Source organism: Hyla sarda, chromosome 3 (genome assembly GCF_029499605.1).
Source record: "Hyla sarda isolate aHylSar1 chromosome 3, aHylSar1.hap1, whole genome shotgun sequence".
Classification (NCBI taxonomy): Eukaryota; Metazoa; Chordata; class Amphibia; order Anura; family Hylidae; genus Hyla; species Hyla sarda.
The window spans coordinates 5,885,832-5,891,831 of record NC_079191.1 but is presented as its reverse complement, the minus strand read 5'-3'; the positions used below and the strand labels follow the sequence as shown (position 1 = coordinate 5,891,831).

The 6,000-nt window shown below is 41.9% G+C and overlaps 2 non-coding genes across 2 annotated transcripts; both read right to left on the bottom strand.

Annotated features, from left to right (window-relative positions):
- Window positions 1–1,282: 1,282 nt before the first annotated feature.
- TRNAG-UCC (transfer RNA glycine (anticodon UCC)) lies at window positions 1,283–1,354 on the bottom strand. Its single transcript has one exon. It is a non-coding gene; the product is annotated as a tRNA-Gly (tRNA).
- A 3,013-nt stretch (window positions 1,355–4,367) lies between these two features.
- On the bottom strand, window positions 4,368–4,441 carry TRNAN-GUU (transfer RNA asparagine (anticodon GUU)). Its single transcript has one exon. It is a non-coding gene; the product is annotated as a tRNA-Asn (tRNA).
- Window positions 4,442–6,000: the final 1,559 nt, after the last annotated feature.

The window sequence follows — 6,000 nt, the reverse complement described above, 5'->3', positions numbered from 1 at the left end:
TAAAAATCATAACTCTTTTAGATTTTCATCCACAGACTAGTATGAGGGCTTGTTTTTTGCGCGACCAGTTGTCCTTTGTAATGACATCACTCATTATATCATAAAATGTATGGCGCAACCAAAAAACACTATTTTTGTGGGGAAATTAAAACGAAAAACGCAATTTTGCTAATTTTGGAAGGTTTTGTTTTCACGCCGTACAATTTATGGAAAAAATTACATGTTTTCTTTATTCTAAGGGTCAATACGATTAAAATGATACCCATTATTATATACTTTTATATTTTTGTTAAAAAAAATCACAAACTTTTTAACCAAATTAGTACGTTTATAATCCCTTTATTTTGAAGACCTCTAACTTTTGTATTTTTCCGTATAAGTGGCGGTATGGGGGCTCATTTTTTGCGCCATGATCTGTACTTTTTTTTGATACCACATTTGCATATAAAAAACTTTTAATAAATTTTTTATAATTTTTTTTAAATAAAATGTATTAAAAAAGTAGGAATTTTGGACTTTTTTTTTTTTTTTCGTTCACGCCGTTCACCGTACGGGATCATTAACATTTTATTTTAATAGTTCGGACATTTACGCACGCGGCGATACCAAATATGTCTATAAAAAATGTTTTTTACGCTTTTTGGGGGTAAAATAGGAAAAAACGGACGTTTTACTTTTTTTATTGGGGGAGGGGATTTTTCACTTTTTTTTAACTTTTACTTTTACATTTTTTAACATTTTTTTTTACACTTGAATAGTCCCCATAGGGGACTATTCATAGCAATACCATGATTGCTAATATTGATCTGTTCTATGTATAGGACATAGAACAGATCAGTATTATCGGTCATCTCCTGCTCTGGTCTGCTCGATCACAGACCAGAGCAGGAGACGCCGGGAGCCGCACGGAGGAAGGAGAGGGGACCTCCGTGCGGCGTTATGAATGATCGGATCCCCGCAGCAGCGCTGCGGGCGATCCGATCGTTCATTTAAATCGCGAACTGCCGCAGATACCGGGATCTGTATTGATCCCGGCACCTGAGGGGTTAATGGCGGACGCCCGCGAGATCGCGGGCTTCGCCCATTGCCGGCGGGTCCCTGGCTGCGATCAGCAGTCGGGATCAGCCGCGCATGACACGGGCATCGCTCCGATGCCCGCGGTTATGCTTAGGACGTAAATGTACGTCCTGGTGCGTTAAGTACCACCTCACCAGGACGTACATTTACGTCCTGCGACCTTAAGGGGTTAAAGTAATTATTATGGGCAAAAATAAAAATCTTCTGCGTTGGCCGGGAATCGAACCCGGGTCAACTGCTTGGAAGGCAGCTATGCTCACCACTATACCACCAACGCTTCTGTATAGTAAGAGGCTTGTAGACTCTCTATGGAATGTGATGTTACCATATGCTCCGCCCACATTTACAGGATGAAACACATTATTCAGGTCTGAACACTCTGAGAGGCCTCTGGGGCCCCGACCAGGAGAGAGAGGACGACTGATAATAAATGGGGCCGTCTGGGGTTAGAAGACTCTTTATTATGGATGTTTCATAAACTTTGTTTTTATAGAATTTTTTTTTATATAGGGACAGTAATATATAAAATATGTATATATATGAATATGTTTCATGCAGATTTATCTCCTATTTTACTATTTTTATCATGGGGGTCCTGCCACTGGGGATCCCCACAATCTCGGCTGCGGCACCCCAGACATCCGTTGCACAGAGCAAATTTCGCTCCGTGCCAGATGACTGGCGATGTGGGGCGGAGGCTCGTGATGTTATGGCCACGCCACACTCGTGACATCACGGAAATGCCCCTCAATGCGGGGTGTGGCCATGACGTCAAGAAGTCTCCAGCGCTGCACCGTATGCTCTAAATGAATGCCGGGTGCAGCTGGGCGATCCCGGGGGTCCCCAGCAGCGGGACCCCCGCGATCAGACATCTTATCCCCTATGCTTTGGATAGGGGGATAAGATGCCTAGCAGCGGAGTACCCCTTTAAAATGTACACAGAGGTATTCGAAGACATAGTGGCGTTTTCCAAGCGTTCCAAAAATTATTCCTTTTTGGGAGAAGCAACAGGATTAAGTCTGGCTAGTGAAGAAGAAAGCACGTATTTCTCCAAGTGTTCCAAAAAATAATGTAATTTGTTGGGAGTAGCAACAAAATTGGTGTCCCAAAATCGTGAAGAAGAAATAGCTTTTGTATGAAAAGCAAAAAGTAATAGCCGTTGTACATCAGGAGGTGCTGGACTGGTGTTTCTAGTAGGAGTCAGTGGACAGCAGGAGATGGCGGACTGGTGTTATTAGTGGTTAGCATACAGCAGGAGGTGGTGGTAGTACTGTCTAATCAGTGGCATCTGGCCCAGGAGGCTTAAATTCCTCTCTGATTCGTGTACGATCCATTTTGGTCAATGTCAGTTTTTCCACATTGCTGGATGACAATCTTATTAGCTTCACAGGGACGATGCCGCCTGCTACGCTGAACACTCTCGCCAAAGCTACACTAGAGGGTGGACAAGTCTGGACACCCCTGTTACACCCCTCCCATAGGCTTGCATTGAGGGGGCTGTCTGTCATTGCTTTGCGGTGGAACATCACAAATGAAGTGGTGTTGAGGTAAACTGTTTTGGCGCTGTAGGGGATGCAGAGCATGTTTAAAAGCATATGAACGGCTGAACCAAACGCACACTTAAAGGATCACTTCTCTGCTGCGGATTCTTGTGTAGTCCCTATAGGATTTCTGCACCACGGATGTTATAGTAAGGATAAGGATTCTGGCTCCTGGTCATATACACTGTTGGTTTCTGTTTGTTCCCTCTCTCTATTTCTGTTTCTTTATCTATCTCTATCTCTCTCTATTTCTGTCTCTTTATCTCTCTCTATCTCTCTCTATTTCTGTCTCTTTATCTCTCTTTATCTCTCTCTATTTCTGTCTCTTTATCTATCTCTATCTCTCTATATGTTTCTGTCTCTTTATCTATCTCTCTATATATTTCTGTCTCTTTATCTATCTCTATCTCTCTCAATTTCTGTCTCTTTATCTATCTCTATCTCTCTATATATTTCTGTCTCTTTATCTATCTCTATCTCTCTATATGTTTCTGTCTCTTTATCTATCTCTCTATATATTTCTGTCTCTTTATCTCTCTCTATCTCTCTATATATTTCTGTCTCTTTATCTATCTCTATCTCTCTATATATTTCTGTTTCTTTATCTATCTCTATCTCTCTATATATTTCTGTTTCTTTATCTATCTCTATCTCTCTATATATTTCTGTTTCTTTATCTATCTCTATCTCTCTATATATTTCTGTTTCTTTATCTATCTCTATCTCTCTATATATTTCTGTCTCTTTATCTCTCTCTATCTCTCTATATATTTCTGTCTCTTTATCTCTCTCTATCTCTCTATATATTTCTGTCTCTTTATCTATCTCTATCTCTCTATATGTTTCTGTCTCTTTATCTATCTCTCTATATATTTCTGTCTCTTTATCTCTCTCTATCTCTCTATATATTTCTGTCTCTTTATCTATCTCTATCTCTCTATATATTTCTGTTTCTTTATCTATCTCTATCTCTCTATATATTTCTGTTTCTTTATCTATCTCTATCTCTCTATATATTTCTGTTTCTTTATCTATCTCTATCTCTCTATATATTTCTGTTTCTTTATCTATCTCTATCTCTCTATATATTTCTGTCTCTTTATCTATCTCTATCTCTCTATATATTTCTGTCTCTTTATCTATCTCTATCTCTCTATATGTTTCTGTCTATCTCTCTCTCGCTCCCATTGACAGTGCGTAGGGATCGGCTTGTGAGCCTTTAACTGTGTAAACCTCCCCCCTTGCTGTCTCCTATTGGCCTCTGAGCTGATTGACACATAGAGCAGCAAATCATATGAGAACCTGGGGTTATTATGTGCTATACTGGTCACACTGACGTCATTTCACTGCCCCGGGGCTTCCTGCTCCCCCATGGCACCAAAACGCCATATGTTACATAATTATTTCCGCTTTTACAGTTCGCGTGAGCCAAATCAGAAAAAGTTCTAAAGTTCGGTGAGCCGTGCCAAATGCCAAATTCTGGTCGAATCCGAGTTTGCCGGACTTGGCTCACTTCACACTAGTTATTAGTGACCGGCGCTGACATGGTGGGGGTCTATCTTAGAGAAGTGTGAGCCGTACATAGGCTGCAGTGGGGATTTCTTATTCTTGTGGATTTTGTTATATTGGTGACGTCTCTGTGATTATGGATGATATTAATAGAGATTTACCTTGTTTCCTGTCATTCTCTTCTCTCCTGTATTTTTTGCCATTCGACCATTTATATCTGTGATAGACAAAACAATCTTCCGTCCCTGGGTGGGCTTGAACCACCAACCTTTCGGTTAACAGCCGAACGCGCTAACCGATTGCGCCACAGAGACTTCTGTACTTCCCCATATGTGAGGAAGAACACGAGCAAAGACAACATCGTGAACACTAAAATAATAAAGGTAAGAAAAGCTAAAAAATAATGTGTCTCAGTCCGATAAACTCTACTGTGTCTGTAGATGGACGAGCCGGGTTTGTGTTTTCTTCATGGGTGAATTGAGAAGCCCCTCCCATATGGTTTAGTTATTAGGGTTCCTGGTTTTCATGCCGGTTCGACTCCCGGTATTGGAGAATGAGGTTTTTGAATTTTTCTATTACAGTAAAATCTCCCTTAGTGGACACCTTCCAATAGCAGACGCAGACACATTCGAGAGCGGACAAAACACTCCCAATAGGGGACAAAACACTCCCAATAGGGGACAAAACACTCCCAATAGGGGACAAAACACTCCCCATAGGGGACAAAACACTCCCAATAGGGGAGAAAACACTCCCAATAGGGGAGAAAACACTCCCAATAGGGGACAAAACACTCCCAATAGGGGACAAAACACTCCCAATAGGGGACAACTAGGCTTATGTGCCGGCCCTACCTTATACACAGGGCCATCAGGGGGCACAGCCAATACCCCAGTATGGGCCCAGGCGGCCCAGGCCCGCACTGCACCCCCCTGCAGAAGCCCCAGCACAGAAGCAGGAGACCGCAGTTTAAACAGTGATCTCCTGCTTCTGTACGTCCGCCGACCACATCATTCACCCCCCTCCTTCCCTGACCCCCACTGTGCCACTTTCTTACCCCCTGTGCCAAATCATCAACCCTTTTCTACCCCCTGTGCCAAATTGATCCCCCCCCCCTGTGCTATTTAATTCCCCCTTTATTACCCTCTGTGCAAATTCATCACCCCCCCCTTTTTACCACCTGCTGTGCCATTTCATTCCCCCTTTATCCCCCTGTGCCACTTCATAAAGAGCGGGGGGGGGGGGGGGATTTACACAGAGGGTAATAAAGGGGGAGGGAAATGGCACAAGGGGATCAAGGGAAAATAATGTGGCACAGGGGGTAAGAGGGGGGTAATTTGGCACAAGGGGAATAAGGTGGCACAGGGTATAAAGGGAGGATGAAATGATAAGAGGGGAGGGATAAGGGGCAATTAAAGGGGTACTACCGTGCTGACAACTTATCCCCTATCTAAAGGATAGGGGATAAGTTGCCTGATCGCGCGGGGTCTCCCAATAGTGTCTGCTATTGGGAGATTCTATTGTATTATTATTATTATTGGCTAATTTTTTTTGAAGATCTAGAATCCTATGAACATTTAAACAATATAAATAGAACATTTTAGTCATTTTTGTACTTTCATCAGTATCAGTTACTTTCAGTTGTTATTGGAAATATAAACTATAGCAGTCAGATAACAACAGGTTAATGGCAGGGCACAAACGTTCGATAGCTCAGCTGGTGGAGCGGAAGACTGTAGAGAAAATACAGAAATCCTTAGGTCACTGGTTCAATTGCGACATTTTATTTCGTTTATACTAAAATCAAATTTAAAAAAATCTCCTTTTAGTTTTGAAACAGCCAGAAAGAAAAATCTTCTTAAAGAAATAAATT